At 38.9% G+C, this 18,518-nt stretch overlaps 1 protein-coding gene and 1 pseudogene across 4 annotated transcripts in view; one reads left to right on the top strand and one right to left on the bottom strand.

The window, feature by feature from the left end:
* Positions 1–18,518, bottom strand: part of RMND5A (required for meiotic nuclear division 5 homolog A) — a 65,321-nt gene that overhangs the window by 37,704 nt on the left and 9,099 nt on the right. The window lies entirely within an intron of this gene.
* Positions 15,509–15,996, top strand: LOC308506075 (transcription factor BTF3-like; annotated as a pseudogene). Its single transcript has one exon. The product of its transcript is annotated as a transcription factor BTF3-like (transcript).

Genomic DNA, 18,518 nt, shown 5'->3' on the forward strand with positions numbered 1-18,518 from the left:
CGCATCTTTCAGAAAATGTCTCAGCAAATAAACTCACTTACTCAATTCACTTAAACTGTTCAAGTCATTCTCAAAACATTTTGATTATTACTAAATTTCCTAAAGAGAGAGTATTTAGTCTAGATATTTTATATTCTATATAAAGTAGAAGGAAAAAAAATAACTTCTTTGGTTATTTGCAAAATAACCACATTCTTTGGACGTGCAAAAATGAGTTAACATAACAGGTCTGAGCCCATCTTGAGAAAGGCCTGCTTGCAAGGCTGACCCTTTGGCTAGTTATCTGGGAACCTGGATTTCACCACCCTACCTGAAAAGCATGGTTCACTGTGCCTAAACTGTTCGTACAGTGCAGTTTATGCTGAACTCCTGCTTTCCTTCTGAGTCTGGAATCTTGGTACATGCTAGGCAGAGGGTGCCCATATGACCAGTACCCAGTAAAACACCCTGAGTTCAATGTCTATAATGAGCTTTCCAGGTAGAAGACACTTCGTTCATGGTATAATTTGATGCAGAAGGAATTAAACGTGTCCTATGGACTCCACTGGGAGAGGACTCATAGATTCACATGATAAATCAACTGAAAGTTACTACCGTGTTTCCCTGAAAATAAGACCGGGTCTTATATTAATTTTTGCTCCAAAAGACGCGTTAGGGCTTATGCTCAGGGCATGTCATCCTGAAAAATCATGCTGGGGCTTATTTTCCGGTTAGGTCTTATTTTGGGGGAAACAGGTAGTTACAATGCTCCCTGTCCCCCTGCTTGCCGATTACAATCTCTATGGCCTAGAATTCTTTCCAGGTTACTGTCATCACTGCTCCTGGGTTGATGAACACGTTGGAGCCACAATGCCAGAGGGAAGGCTCTATGCAGACCCCTGGAACCATCACACCACCCAGTGTGCCTTAGATATCCCAGGCTGGTCTGAGAATAGTAAGGCAGGTTTTGGAGATGTTAACCCCCTGCCTTCTCAGACCACCGATGCTCTAATCATAAACGCTTATTCTATGACCCATGTCCTGTGTGGGTCTACTGGCTGAGCGGCACAGGCAGCACGAGCCCTGGACTGGTTTGACCTCCTGTTTCAGGACAGGGCCCAAGAATCTGAACAAGCCCAGAAGTACAGTAGCCCTAGTATATTCATTCATTCAACAAGTATCTCTTGAGCACTCATTACGTGATAGGTGTAACACTGAAACAAACCACCAAAAATCCCTACCCTAACACCTGCTGTCGAACAAGATGAACAACACACAAAGTAAGTCAATTATATAGTATGACAAAAGATGACACATGCTGGGGGTGGGGAAGGAGAGTAAAAGAGACGGGAGCATATGTGGATTTAAGTAATTGCAATCTGAAAATGGGTAGACATGGTAGGCTTCACTGAGCAAATGACATGAGCAAAGGCTTGAAAGAAGGGAATCAGCCATGTGGCTACCTTAAGGGTGAAGGGTAGCAGAATATGCCACTCCAAAATATGCTTCTTTAGCATAAGGTTTACTTTGAGAAACAGCAGACAGAGGAAAACCTCTGAAAACAAAGAAGTTACTCTTTTTAAGTGAAATGTACGTCTATAAAAGAAATCTCCATTTGTAAGGTGTCTCCCTCTCTGCACCAGGAAGAGAAGGATGGCTCTAAATCACAAGAAACTTTTACCAATGGAGAAGGCACGACTTAGCTGTATAACAAATCATACTTTTGTTTATGAAGCGTTTCCTGGTAACCTACCCTTAGCTGCACTCCCCATACCTTTCTTTCATGTTTAGCTGAAGATGGTATTGAAGCCTCAATTTTAAGCCACTTCTCTGAGTCACTCATTTTTCCCTAGGTATCTCCCTGTATACATGAGGTATACAGGTTCATAAATTTGTTTTTCTCTCGTTAATCTATCTTTTATTACAGGGGTTGCAGCCAAAAACTCACAAGGATAGAGGGAAAATTATTTTCCTCCCCTACAGGAGAACGCATTCCAACCTGAGGGGACAAAAGCCCTACTGCAGAAATACACCAGACCATTCATGGAATAGTGAGGAGGCCAGTGCGGCTCAAGTTGATCTCCTGCAAAGGAAAATAGGAGGACAGAAGCCCAAGAGATAATGGGGTCCTGATCTTGTAGGGCCTTTGTGCACTGTAAAGACTTTGGCTGTTACTTTGAGTGAAAGGGATATCCACTGCCAGCTTCTGAGCACAGCAGGCACATACACTGATGGAACACTTAATATGGTCATGCTGGCTGGTGACAGGAGTGTAAGAACAGAAGCAGGAAGGTAAGTCAGGAGGTGGTGGTAGCAACCCAGATGAGATGACAGGGGCTCAGCCCAGGATGTTAGATGGGAAGCTGGTGAGAAGTGGTGGGTTCTGGATACATTCTGACAGCAAAGCCAGCAGGCAGCCCCGACTGGATGTGAGGGAACAGAAGGACTCACTGATGACTCCAACGTTTTCACCCTGAGTCAGCTAGAAAGATGCAGTTGTCTTCAAGTAAGATGAAAAAGACTCTAGGCTAAGCAGGTACAAGGGGAATGGAAAGATAATGAGTTCAGTGTGTGGTTTGTTGTTATATGTGAGGTGTTGAGTGACAGTCACCCCAGTGTATCCGTGGAAAAGTCAGCTATGAGTTAACATAACAGGTCTGAGCCCATCTTGAGAAAGGCCTGCTTGCAAGGCTGACCCTTTGGCTAGTTATCTGGGAACCTGGATTTCACCACCCTACCTGAAAAGCATGGTTCACTGTGCCTGAACTGTTCGTACAGTGCGGTTTATGCTGAACTCCTGCTTTCCTTCTTTGAGTCTGGAATCTTGGTACATGCTAGGCAGAGGGTGCCCATATGACCAGTACCCAGTAAAACACCCTGAGTTCAATGTCTATAATGAGCTTTCCAGGTAGAAGACACTTCGTTCATGGTATACTCCTTTGTTCATGTTAACGCCTCCTGGAGTTCAGGAGGAAGGGCAGGGCGGGATGTACAAACTGGTGAGCCGTGGCACACAGGTGATAGTTGAAGCCATAAGACTAAATGAAATTACCTCGAAAGCCAGTGTAGACACAAAGAAGTGATGAAAGGAGAGTCCTGGGAACTCCAAGTTTACGAGCCCAATATGAAGGAGAACTGGAAAAGGAGACTAACAGAGACTACGGCAATACTGCGACATAAAAGGAAAATCAAGGAAGCATGGTTTGGGGAAGGCAAGTGATGAAAATGAGTCAAGGAGGAGGGAGTTACCAACTGTGTTACATATGCTGCCATGTCAGTAAGAGTTGGACTGAGAACAGACCACTGGATTTACAATGTGGAATTATCAGCGACCATGTCAAGAACAGGTTTTCTAGGGTTTCAAGAAAAGAAATCCTAGAAGGTTGCAGGGCCTGTGAAGACAGAATATAGAAACTCTGGCTCAAAGACAAACACTGAGAAAGTAACAAAATAAGCAAACACAAGACAAGACCCACAGGTAACCAATCCAATACGGGGTGACCAAAATAGAAACTGCCCTTATCTCTAAGTATAATTGCACAAACTATGTATCAGGTGCTTCCAACTTCTAACAACATAATTTAGGCTAAGTGAAGACTTGATAATTTAGGACAATCTCAAAATCTGTCTAAAAGGTATTCCATAGATACTTTGGGCCAAACAACAAAAAAAATCTAAGTGCTCCAGTAGCTCTGCTCTGACCATTTGTGGTCTTTCTGTATCTAAACCTTACCTAACCTGATGGCTTCATCTCCACTATGAAACTCTCTGCCCATAGACTTACTCAGTCTTCTCAATTCCTAATGAATTCTGCTCTCTCCACCACTCTTCTGGCACTGAATTGTATACCATTTAACAACCTCATGTATCTATCCTATCAGCCTCAACTAGATGTAAGTCCTGAAGGGAAGACAAGGTTCTTATTGAAACTGTATACTCCACATTCTTATCACATGTCTTGCCCATTTGCAGGCACTGTTAACATAAGTATTTGGATTGATGGTGAATAAAGGGAAAAAATTTAAAAAAGAAAGCCATATTCAACAAATAGCGCTGGGATAACTAACTAGATATCCACATACAAAGATTCACAGCATACATGAAAATTAACCCAAAATGGAATAAGGAACCAAATTTAAAAGCTGAAATCAAATTAGAAGAAAATGGGTGTATTCATGACTTTGGATTACGCAGATATGAAACCACAAGCACAAGCAAGCAAAGAAAAAAATAATTAAATTGGACTTCATCAAAACAAAACTTTTGAACTTCAAACATTATCAAGAAAGTGAAAAGACAACCTACAGAGTGGGAGAAAATATTTGCAAATCATTTACCAGATAAGGGTCTAATATCCAGAACATATAAGTAACTCTTACAACTCAACAACAGGAGAAATAACTCAACAAATGAACAATGGATTTGAATAAACATTTTTTTCCAAATAACTTATACAAGTAAACAATAAGCATGGGGAAGATGTTCCACATCATTAGTCAACTGGGAAATGCAAATCAAAACTATAATAAGAGGGGGAAAAGGTGGTAAAAATGAGGTCAAATATATGGTGATGGAAGGAGGACTGGGTGCTGATAACAATGTGATACACAGATGATGTATCATATTACAGAATTGTACACTTGAAACCTATGTAATTTTACTAACCATTGTCACCCCAATAAATTTTTATTTTAAAAAAAAGAACTACAATAAGTTACTTCAGATCCACTGGGATAGCTATAATGAAAAAGATAAATGACAACAAGAAGTGTTGGCAAGGATGTGGAGAATTTAGACCCCTCATACACTGCCGGTGTCATGTAAAGTGGTGCAGGTGCTGTAGAAAACACTTTGACAGTTCCTCAGAAAGTTAAACAGAGTTACCGTATGACCCAGGAATGCCACTCCTAGGTAGGTATATAACCAAGATAACTGAAAACATGTCCACACACAAACTCGTACGTGAAGCATTATTCATACTAGCCAAAAGTACAATCTAAATGATGAATGGTTAAACAAAATGAAGTATTCCACACAACGGAATATAATTTCAACCATTTAAAAAAAATGAAGCACTGATACACGCTACAACATGGATGAACTTTGAAAACATTATGTTAAGTGAAGGAAGCCAGACACAAAAGGCCACATATTATGTGATCCTATATATGAAATGTCCAGAATAGGCAAATCTACAGACAGAAGTAGATTCATGGTTGCCAGGGGCTGAGGGGATGGGGGAAATGGAGAGTGACTGTCAGGATGAGGTTTCTTTGGGGAGTAATGAAAATGTTCTGTTTATAGCTAAACAACTCTGAATACACTAAAAGCTGGTTAACGTGTACTTTTAAAGGGTGAATTTTATGGTATGTGAACTATAGCTCAACTTAAACAAGAAGCTTTAAAAAGCAAGCCATAACTCCTACTCATCCAGACATGTTTGTTTCTACAGTCAACAGACAACAAACAACAGCTTAGAGAAAAAAAAGCAGAGACCAAACTCAAGAAGAGAGGTTCTTTGAAATTTACCAACTGAATTTCTATGTCCTGACCTTGAAATCCATAGATATTTTCAAATCTTAGCAACGTATATATCTGGAGTCTGATCCTGCTGTTATCTCTTCTTCCTTTACTATCTACAAATCCCTATACTTTTTGGTTTTCAAGTTTATAAATGATAGATATTAGTAGTATAAGGTCAATTAATTACCTTTGAGAGTTCTCAGTATGCCCCAAGGAAAAATAATTTTACAAAGTATTTGGAAGCACAAGGAAAGTATAATGGAATAATCTGAAAGAGAACCCTGGGAAAGCCCTGTTCAGAGAGAAAGACTCCACTAATGCATTTTCAAATGGATTCAGTGGAAAAGAGCCAAAGGTAAAACCAGGTTTGAAAATCACTATAATAACCAAACTGAGTAAAACCAAACTTCTAAGTCCTAAAGGGAGAGTTCCAATGTTCTTTTGTCTTCTCTGTCTGAAAACAAAACCTGCTTCTAGGGGAAACTTTCTGTGAAAGAAATCTAACTGGATTCAATTCCTAGAAGTAAAGCTGGGAGGAATTCCCGTGACAGTCATCTTTCCCGTAACGACACATGATCTGAAGGTGAATGCTTGAATCCAGGATGATGGCCACTGTGGTGGTCACTTTTCCCAGGATGAAGTCCTGTGCCCACTGTGTCTTTCAATGCAATAAACCTCCCTGGACTCGGGACCTATACACAATTCTGAATGAAACGATTCTGAGGCAATGCTCATCATTTATAGTCACCATTAAGTACTTTTTTTTTCAGTACTTTATTTTTTTTCAAAGCAGTTTTAGGTTTGCAACAAACAGAGGGAGGTACAGAGGTTTCCCATATCCCCCCAGCCCCCACACATGCACAGCCCGCCCCCATATCAACATCACTCAACACCATTGTAAAGTTGGGGAGGGGGGTTATTTTTTTGCTAAGGACGAACCTACATTGCCACATCATACTAACCCAAAGCCCTAGTTTCCATTAGGGTTCACTCTTGTTGTCGCATATTCTGTGGGGTTTGACAAATGTGTAATACATATCCATCCGTATAATATCATGCAGAGCATTTTCACTGCCCTAAAAACCCTCTGTGGCTCTGCCTATTCATCTCTCTCTCCTCCGCCCTACCCCTGGCAACCACTAATTCTTTTTATTGTCTCCCCAGTTCTGCCTTTCTCAGAATGTCACATGGTTGGAATCATACAGCCTTTTCAGATTGGTTTCTCTCACTAACATACATTCAAGCTTCCTCTACATCTTTGCATGTCTTGATAGCTCATTTCTTCATAATGCTGAATTCCATTGTCTGGATATGCTGCAGTCACCTACGGAAGGACATCCTGGTTGCTTCCCAGCTTTGGCAATTATGACTAAAGCTGTTACAAATGCCCATGTGCAGCTTTCTCTGTGGACACAAGCTTTCAACTCCTTAGGGTAAATACCAAGAAGTTTGATCACTGCATATTATCCTGCTAAGAGCAGGATCAGTGCTGTAAGAAACCACCAAACTGTTTCTCAAAGTGGCTGCACCACACAAGTAAGGTCCCTTTTATTATGACTTGATTCAACAGGTAAAACAATTACCATGTCAATAAAAGATTTTAATTCCAAGCAAAAAACCAACACACATGGTTGGTCTAAGTTAAGTTCCTTCCAATAAATAGAATAGGAACTTTTATTTTATAAACAGGTTTTAAGGGTGATATTCTCAGATACTGGAATAGCCATGGCTCCCTCCAAAATCAGACATTTGCCAAACTGAATTAAACATATCTGAGTTAAATCCCAAACTGTTCTTACAGAGTTTAGCTAAGACTTGAAGCTCTGCCCTTGGGCTTCCCTGCAGAGCCATTTCAGCATTTATATCCATAAGTTTCAATGAAACAACAAATTAGAAAAATTATCTGTTTCCATAGCATCCTGCACCTCTCTGTCAGGGCTTCCCATTTCATTATAAATACTTCCTTAACAGGGCTTCACATTTCATTGTAAATAATTATTTGTCTATCACCTCCCACATATTAATTAAAGATAGGAAATACGATTTTTAATCCCCATGTTTAACATGGTAACTAGAACATATTAGGCTTTCGGTAACTACTAACTGAATGAATAAAAAAGTAGTAAGTTGTGTACGACACATTTTCAATTTCAAGGCCAGCACTGGACACTGGCACTGCCGACGCACTCCGAACCAACACCCTCTGAAACTGCCGACAGTTTCACACTCAGCAGCTCCTTGAGCCTTCACTCTTACGTGGATGTTTACTGAGCATTACACAACAGCACTGCAGCCTAAATTTTCCCAAAAGCAAACAAATACATTAGTCAACATACACACACACCAATTTTCAAATAAAACATACTCACAAAATAGAGTTACCCCAGTTATAAGTTCCTTTTCTCTTCTAAATAACAACTCCCCGCAAAAAGAAAAGAACGACTTTAAACACACAGGTAAAGATTTGGAATAAAAATTCACAGGCTTGTATTTTGAGCCAGTTTCCTTGTTGTGTAAAAGAAGATTATCCCAACAATTGTCAAAGAAATGAAATACATCTCAACTTTAATACACAGTGTGTTCCTGTAAAAGTGTATCCCAAGCCAGAATGTAGGAAGGTAAAACAAACTTACACGTTAAAGGGGGTGTCTGGAATCATAAAGTTGGATGGCATGTGGTGGCAATACCTAAAAGGAACATGGTTCTAAAAGTGAATTAAACATCATGGGAATGGCGGCAGCGAGGCGCACTTTTTGAGTTCTCCGGATCTTATCACAAACGGGACATATGACCCATCAAAGAACTCTGCTCATCACACAGAACAGCTAAGAGACTAATGGAAGGATTACTTAAAGAACAATATATACAACACAAGAGTCACCTTTGGAGCACATGCAGAGGAGAAGAACAAAGTAGTGCAAGTCAAATATAAAGGACACATATTACATAAGATAACCCAGCAAGAACTAAGAACTCTAGGGGATCTACCTAATACATCAAAGCAAACACAGAGTCAGACAGAATGGGGAAACAAAAAAACATGTCCCAAATAAAAGAACAGAAGTAACCTCCACAAATGGAACCAAATGAAACAGAGGTAACCAACCTATCAGAGACAGAGTTCAGAACACTGGTGATAACAATGTTTAAGGAGCTTAGAGAAGACATAAAGAAGGATATAGAAATCATAAAGAACAACCAGTTAGAACTAAAAAAGATGTGGAAATCTTAACAAACAACCAGCTAGAACTAAAGAACACAATTACCGAAATTAAGAACTTACTTGAAAGAATGACCAGCAGGTTAGATGAAGCAGAGGATCGAATCAGCGACGTAGAAGACAAGTTAGCAGAGATCACCCAAACAGAACAGAAAGAAAAAAGAATAAAAAACAATGAAGATGGTTTAAGAGACCTCTGGGATAACATCAAGCGCAACAACATGTGCATCATAGGAATACCAGAAGGTAAAGAGAAGGAGCAAGATATTGAGAACATATTTGAAGTAATACTGTCTGAAATTTTCCTTAACCTGATGAAAGAAACCAACATACAAGCCCAGGAAGTGCAGAGAGTTCGAACCAGGATAAACCCAAATAGGTCCACACCAAGACACATTATAGTTAAAATGGCAAAGCTTAAAGACAAAGAGAGAATCTGAAAAGCAGCAAGAGAAAGACAGAGGGTTACATACAAGGGAACTCCCATAAGACTATCAAATGACTTTTCTACAGAAACATTGAAGGCCAGGAAGGAGTGGCAGGAGATACTCAAAGTGATGGAAAACAAAGGCCAACAACCTAGATTGCTTTATCCAGCAAGGCTATCATTTAAAGTTGATGGAGAGATAAAGAGCTTCCCAGAAAAGAATAAGCTAAAGGAATTTATTACCACCAAGCCAGCATTGCAAGAAATACTAAAAGGACTTCTGTAAATAGAAGATGAAAACAATCTAACTACAAATTTAAAAAGGGCACTAACTACGTACCTATCAATAATCACTTTAAATGTAAACAGATTAAATGCTCCAATCAAGAGACATTGGGTGGGGCGGCCCGGTGGCTCAGGCGGTTAGAGGTCCATGCTCCTAACTCCTAAGGCTGCCGGTTCGATTCCCACATGGGCCAGTGGGCTCTCAACCACAAGGTTGCCAGTTCAATTCCTCGAGTCATGTAAGGGATGGTGGGCTCTGCCCCCTGCAACTAAAATTGAATACAGCACCTTGAGCTGACCGGCCTGCCGGATGGCTCAGTTGGTTGGAGTGCGGGCTGTCAACCACAAGGTTGCCCGTTCGACTCCCATAAGGGATGGTGGGCTGCACCCCCTGCAACTAACAACAGCAAATGGACCTGGAGCTGAGCTGCGCCTTCCACAACCAAGATTCAAAGGACAACAACTCGACTTGGAAAAAAGTCCTGGAAGTACACACTGTTCCCCAATAAAGTCCTGTACCCCTTCCCCAATGAAAAAAAAAATCTTAAAAAAAAAAAAGAGACATAGGGTGGCTGAGTGGATAAGGAAGCAAGACCCTTGTATATGCTGCATACAAGAGACTCACCTCAGATCAAAAGACACACACAGGCTGAAAGTGAAGGGTTGGAGTAACATATTGCATGCAAATGGAAATGAGAAAAAAACTGGAGTTGCAATACTTATATCTGACAAAATAGACTTTAAAATGAAGAACATGTTAAAAGATAAAGATGGGCACTATATAATAATAAAGGGATCGATTCGACAAGAGGACATAACCCTAGTAAATATTTATGCACCCAACATAGGAGCATCTAAATACATAAAACAGATACTGACTGACATAAAGACAGAGATCAACAGTAACACTATCATAGTAGCGGACTTCAACACACCTCTGACAACTAGGGACAGGTCTTCCACACAGAAAATCAATACGGAAACAACAGCCTTAAATGGAACATTGGACCACATGGATTTAATAGGTATTTTCAGAGCATTTCACCCCAATGCTGCAAAATACACATTTCTCTCAAGTGCACATGGAACATTTTCCAAGACAGACCATATGTTAGGCCACAAAACAAGTCTTGATAAATTTAAGAAAATTGAAATCATACCAACTGTCTTCTCTGGCTACAGGAAAAAACTGGAAGACACACCAATTCATGGAGGCTGAATCACTTATTACTAAATAATGAATGGGTTAAGCGGGAGATCAAGGAAGAAATCAAAAGATATCTCGAGACAAACAAAAATGAAAACACGACGGCCCCAAATCTATAGGATGCCGCAAAAGCAGTCTTAAGAGGGAAATTCATAGCATTGCAGGCCTACCTGAAGAAACAAGAAACATCACTAATCAACAGTTTATCTTCACACTTAAGGGATCTGGAAAAAAAAAAACAGCAAAATAAGCCCAAAGGGAGCACGAGGAAGGAGATAATAAAGATCAGAGCAGAAATAAATGAAATAGAAACCAGAAAAACAATACAAAAGATCAATGAATCCAAGAATTGGTTCTTAGAGAAGATAAAATTGATAAACCTTTAGCCAGACTCATTAAAAAAAAGATAGGACCCAAATTAATAAAATCAGAAATGAAAGAGAAGTGACAACAGACACGACAGAAATACAAAAAATTTTAAGAAATTACTATGAGCAACTATATGCCAACAAATTTGACAATCTGGAAGAAATGGACAATTTTCTAGAGGCGTACAGCCTTCCAAGGCTAACTCAAGAAGAAACAGAAAACCTGAATAGACTGATTACCACCAGGGAAATTGAATCAGTAATCAACAATCTCCCAAAAAACAAAAGCCCTGGACCAGAGGGCTTTACAGGGGAATTTTACAAAACGTTCAAAAAAGAATTATCACCTATTCTCCTCAAGATCTTCCAAAAAATCCAGAAGAAGGGAAGACTCCCAAACACTTTTTACGAAGCCACTATCAGCCTGATCCCAAAATCAGACAAAGACACCACAAAAAAAGAAAACTACAGGCTGATATCTCTAATGAACATAAATGCAAAAATCCTCAATAAAACATTAGCGAACAGAATTCAGCAATACATTAAAAAGATCATACACCATGATCAAGTGGGATTCATCCCTGGTATGCAAGGGTAGTTCAACATCCGCAAAGCAATTAATGTGATACACCACATTAACAAAATGAAAAATAAAAATCACATGATCATATTAATAGATGCAGAAACAGCATTTGATAAAATCCAGCAGCCATTTATGATAACAACTCTTAAGAAAGTGGGAATAGAGGGATCATATCTCAACATAGTAAAGGCCATATATGATAAACCCACAGCTAACATCATACTCAATGGGGAAAAACTAAAACCATTCCCCCTAAGATCAGGAACAAGGCAAGGTTGCCCACTATCTCCACTTCTATTCAACATAGTGCTGGAAGTTCTAGCCACAGCAATCAGCCAAGAAAAAGAAATAAAAGGCATCCAAATTGGTAAGGAGGAAGTGAAATTATCATTATATGCAGATGCTATGATACTATATATAGAGAACCCTAAAGACTCCACCAAGAAACTATTAGAGCTGATAGGTGAATTTAGTAAAGTAGCAGGATACAAAATTAATATTCAGAAATCATTTCCATTTGTATATACCAATAATAAAACATCAGAAGGAGAAATTAAAAAAACAATCCCATTTACAATTGCTCCAAAGACTATAAAATACCAGGGAATAAAATTAACCAAAGATTAAAAGATTTCTACTCAGAAAATTATGAGACACTGAAGAAAGAAATGAAAGAAGATATAAATAAATGGAAACACATACCATGTTCATGGATAGGAAGAATTAATATAGTTAAAATGTCCATACTGCCTAAGGAAATATACATATTCAACGCAATTCCTATCAAACTACCAATGACGTTTTTCACAGAAATAGAACATATAATCCTAAAATTTATATGGGACCATAAAAGACCCCGGATAGCCTCAGCAATCTTGAGAAATAAGAACAAAGTGGGAGGTATAATGATACCTGACTTCAAATTATACTAATAGGCTACAGTAATCAAAATAGCATGGTACTGGCATAAAAACAGATACATAGATCAATGGAACAGAATAGAGAGTCCAGAAATAAATCCATGCCTATATGGCCATTTAATCTACGACAATGGAAGCAAGAATGTACGATGGTGTAAAGACAGTCTATTCAATAAATGGTTCTGGGAAACCTGGACAGACACATGCCAAAAAATGAAGCTGGACCACCTCCTTACGCCATATACAAAAATAAATTTAAAATGACTTAAATACTTAAATGTAAGATCTGAAACCATAAAATACCTAGAAGAAAATATAGGAAGAAGCTTCACAGACATTACCCGGAGTAAGATTTTTACTGATATATCCCCTCGTGCGAGGGAAATAAGAGAAAAAATAAACGTGGGATTACATCAAACTAAAAAGATTTTTCAAAGCAAAGGAAACCGTCAATAAAACAAAAAGGGATCCTACTGAATGGGAAAAGATATTTGCCAATGATATATCTGATAAGGGGTTAATATCACAAATCTATAAAAAAACTCACTCAACAACTCCAAAAAAACAAACAACCCAATTAAAAAATGGGCAGAGGACTTGAAGAGACATTTTTCTAAAAAGGATACACAGATGGCAAACAGACATATGAAGAAATGCTCAACCTCACTAACCATCAGAGAAATGCAAATAAAAACCACAATGAGATACCACCTCACCCCAGTCAAAATGGCTATCATCAATAAATCAACAAATAACAAGTGTTGGCGAGGACGTGGAGAAAAGGGAACGCTTGTGCACTGTTGGTGGGATTGCAGATTAGTGCAGCCACTATGGAAAACAGTATGGAGGTATCTCAAAAGTGGAACCACCTTATGATCCAGCAATTCCACTCGTAGGTATCTATTCGGAAAAATCCAAAACTCCAATTCAAACATCTTTATGCACTCCTATGTTTATTGCAGCACTATACACAATAGCCAAGACATGGAAACAACCGAAATGCCCATCAGTAGATGACTGGATTAAGAAACTGTGGTACATTTATACAATGGAGTATTACGCAGCCATAAAGTAGAAAGAAATCTTACCATTTGCAACAACATGGATGGACCTAGAGAACATTATGTTAAGTGAAATACGTCAGACAGAGAAAGACAAATACCATATGATCTCACTTATGTGCGGAATCTAAAGAAGAGAGTAAGTGAATGAACTAATCAGAAATAGTTTTGGAGACAAAGAGGAAAAACTGAGGGTTGTTAGATGGGCGGGGGAGTGGGGATAAGAGGGAAGGTGAGGGAATTAGAAAACAATTGGTAACCACAAGATGGCCACGGGATTTTGAAAATTAATTTGGGGAACGTAATCAATAATGTTGTAAAGATTTTATAGGGTATCGATGGACACGTGTCCCATTTGGGAGACCATCTCAGGGAAGATGTAGATGCCTGATCAATGCACTGTACACCTGAAGCTGAGCAATAATGAATGCCAACTATAGTTTTTTTTTATATATATACATACATGTATATATCTATATATATGTAGGTATATACTTACATGAAGCGGAGTACAGCATTAGGAATAGAGACAGTGGAAATGTAATGGCTCGGTGCGATGTCAGAGCGATAGTGGATGCGGGGAGGGGGGTCCACACAGTGTGAGGGATATAAATGATAAACGTCTAAGTATTACTTTGTCTTGTGCACCTGAAACTAATTTAAAAAAAAAGGGGGGGGGGGTGTCTGGTTCTCATAATGTGAAAAATCATGAAATTCCTAGTTATACACTGGTTTTATAAACAACCTTCAAATAACAGTTTAGCATTTTGTACATATGTCTGTTCAATTATTTTCCTATATTACTGATCACACTGACAAGATAATCACATGTCCAACTATGTGACAAGATTTATTCATTATTTTGGGCCATCTAATATAAGCAAGACAAAGAAATCACTAACATTAAAAACAGTTTCTCATCCTTACTCAGTAGTTGCGTTTTTAATTTTAATGCTTATTTTTATGAAATGGGAGGGAACCCTCAAATGATTGTGCACACACTGTTAAAGAAAGATAACACTGCTAAAACTAAACAGCTGTTTGATAGGCAGCTGATACAGTTCAGCTACAACACTGATATGTCTGCTCATTGGCAGATAATCCTAAATTCTAATTTGGTCTATAAAAGGCAATTTAAAGGTGTGAATTACACCATGAAGTAATGGTGTCCAAGAGTCAAACACATGAGAGATGAGACGCACTATAATTAAGAGCACCCTATAAAAAAATATTGAGGAACAAGAGAGAAACATATTGCTATGACGATAATTATTCAGATTTCCAAAAGGGCTGAAAACCTCACTCTCTAAGACTAGAGAATTTTGGTAGAAATAAATAGCAGGAGTCTCCAGAAATCAAAAAGACCTGATTTTACATTATTATGAATATTCTGGAGGCAGGAAAAATTATAAATATACTAGTTTATAAATATTACACATACTGCGTTTTAGCTCTCTTGAGTTATTAAAAGCTAACTCCATTTTGAGAAAATGGACAGAGAACTTAAATTTGGAGTTAAGTGGAAAGAAAAATGGCACACAGCTTTGATGTAGATAAATACAAAGAAATCCATTTAGTAAAGATAATCCTAACTGTACCTAAAAAAACTCAGATCTCATAGAGCTATATCCAGAGTCCATTCTAGTTAATCCCTTTAAAAAAATTAAAATAGAAAAAGCCAAACGATTAGGCATCACTACGGGGGAAAAAAACATCTACCTTATCCCACTCCTATAAAAAGAAAAGTCTTAATATCTTAAACAAAATAGAAGACAAAGACAAAACAGAGAAAAAAAACCCTAAGGTCAAAAGGAAGGGAGAGCTCTAGCTGCCATCCTGTGTCCCTGCATGTGTGCTTTTATTCTCAGCTGGTCTGCTCAGGACCCCGAGTGCCAACGCTAGTCCCCTGCGCCGCCCCGTTTCCTCTCCAACAAGATGAAAGCAACTATCATGAACCAGGAGAAACTTGCCAAACTGCAGGCACAAGTGTACATTGGTGGGAAAGGAACTGCTCGCAGAAAGACGTTGGTTCACAGAACAGCTACAGCAGAGAGACGATAAATAAACTTCAGTTCTCCTTAAAGAAGTTAGGGGTCAACGATATCTCTCGTATTGAAGATGTGACTATGTTCACAAACCGAGGAACAGTGATCCACTTTCACAACCCTGAAGTTCAAGCCTCTCTGGCAGCGAACTTTGACCATCACAGGCCACCCTGAGACCAAGCAGCTGACAGAAATGCTACCTGGCATCTTAAACTAGCTTGGTGCAGACAGTCTAACCAGTTTAAGAAGGCTGGCCGCAGCTCTGCCCAACCCATCTGGGGATGGAAAAGCACCACTTGCTCCGGGAGAGGATGACAATGGTGAAGTTCCAGACATGTGGAGAATTTTGGTGAGGCTTCCAAGAATGAAGCAAACTGAACTGAGTCAACTTCTGAAGAAGATAAAACTTGAAGAAGTTACTGGGAGCTGCTATTTTATATTATGACTGCTTTTTAAAATTTTGTTCATGGATCTGATAAAATCTTGATCTCTAATATTTTTAAGCCCAAGCCCCTTGGACAACTGCAGCTCTTTTCAGTTTTTGCTTATACACAAATCATTCTTTGCATCTAATTAACGTGAAGAAACTCTGGAGTGAAGTTTAAAACAAAGGTTAATAAAGTTCTTTGCCTAGTTAAGGGGGAAAAAAAGAAAGGAAAGGAGAACCATGACACTTAAGATTCAATTAACACTGAATTGAGCATAAATGCCTGTGTTCAGGGTGCAGATTGTATTCTAGACAGATTAAGCAATTTAGGATAGGAGTAAAATTATAAAAGGGTCTAAGATTGAGTCTAAAGAAGTAGTTGACAAGGTGGACATGGATATGCTTGTAAAATATTAAAATAGAAAAACTTGAAACTTTAAAAGGTAAGGTTAGTATTTAAAAAAAAATACAAGAACTATTTCATACTGTGATTAGCAAACTAAACTGGCTTATTAGTTTCATGCTTCTTATGAGCTACCTCATAAGGACACAGCAGCTGCTCAACTGAGATTTATTCAGAGGAAGGAAAAGGCACAAATAGAACATACTCATTTTTCTACAGGCAACACACACTGAAAACAAACTTTTTTATGTTTTTTTTCAGTATGTTAATAACTAAATTTTTTTTAGTAAGTTAATAGCTAGTAAATCTGCAAAGTATAGTATTTGTTGGTCAACTCCTAACAGAACAGTGGATTCAGATGAGTATTCTGATCTACTGCACCAAATCACAGCCTAGTGTGCTGCAAAACCAAGCACGAGAAAGAAAAGTTTGTATTTAAGAGCGAAATTACATGGTACAGATTAACAGTGCTCCTGGAGCAGAACGCGAGACCAAAGTGACTGGTGCTGGGAGCCTTCAAAAAAGTCGGCTATGAGGCAAGAACTGGAGAGAGAGAAGAAAAAGATGTAGGTGCAAAGTTTTTAAATGTCTGTAGGATAGTCCACTTTAGAGAACCTATTCACTCCCTTCAAATTCAAAATGGAGAGAATTATCTCTAGGTATCTATCTCTTTATCTTTGAAGTGAATGGCTGAACTGCATAAGGTTTTAGCACTGAAATGTGGATTTCGTATTTAAAAATCAAACTCAAATTTCTACCTTCCCCTCTCCTAAACTTCCTATTTCTTTCCTGGTTCCATAACTGTCTACTCATGTTTAAAACCTTAGATTATCAACCTTTGGTTTTTCAAGCCTTTCTCTACCACTCCAGCAGACTCCATCCATTCCAGGCACAAGTCCCGGTATTACCTCCCTCAGGAGGAAGTCTATGCGTGGGTTCCCTTTACATCTCTACCCCGACTACCCAAAGACAGGTCCCTATTGTACCAGATCTACGTTGACATTTGACCTTACCTTAACTAGTTTTCTTGCCAAACCTCACTCCCAACTCCAACCAGCTTAAATGCTGCTGACAACTGGTCTCTAATCAAAAAGCACTCCCCCAACCTCAGTCATTCAGTATCTTCCCAGCCTAACTTTCTCTGGTATCCATAACTATATAAAACCTGACTTCAATTTAATTTTAATTCTCTTACCCCATTTCTCCCTACCCTGGTCTTCCACTGTTCCCTGAATGTCTCTTGTACTCCCAGTCCCCTGCACCTTTGTTCTTACCAACCTCCTCTCCTGCCACCCCATCCTATCTTCCTACTATCCACATTCAATCTGTTGTTGAAACTTACCACAGTTTGGAAGTCTCTCCCTGTCTCAATTCCTACCCCGCTTAGTCTGTACCACTCAATGAACATTTGGCTTATATACAGAGGCTCCTCAACTTACAATGGGGTTATTTCCAGATAACCCCCATCGTAAGTTGAAAATATCGTAAGTCGAAAATGCATTTAATGCACCTAACCGACCGAAAGCCATAGCTTAGCCTAGCCTACCTTAAACGTGCTCAGAACACTTATATTAGCATACAGGTGGGTAAAATTATCTAACACAATGAATACACTGTGGAGTATCAATTGTTTACCCTCGTGATCGCATGGCTGACTGAAACTGCGGCTTGCTGCTGCTGTCCAGCATCTTGTATCTTAACACATATCACCAACCCAGGGAAAGATCAAAATTCAAAACTCAAAACTTGAAGTACAGTTGCTACTGAATGTATATCGCTTTCGCACCATTGTAAAGTCAAAAAAATCCTAAGCTGAACCATTGTAAGTCGGGGACTGTCTGTTTATGGCCTTGCATTACAGGGCATTGTTTGTTTGTGTTTGTTAAAAACATACCAGTCTCAGATCCCTAACTAGATAGAAAGTTTTTAAAGCATGAGAAAAATTGCCTGTCCTTTTTATTAGGTTGGTGCAAAAGTAACTGCGGTTTAAAAGGTTAAAAATTGCAAAAACCACAATTACTTTTGTACCAACCTAATAACTCTCAAAAGACTTCATCTAGTTTCACCTAT

Source organism: Rhinolophus hipposideros (genome assembly GCF_964194185.1).
Source record: "Rhinolophus hipposideros genome assembly, chromosome: 12".
Lineage (NCBI taxonomy): Eukaryota > Metazoa > Chordata > Mammalia > Chiroptera > Rhinolophidae > Rhinolophus > Rhinolophus hipposideros.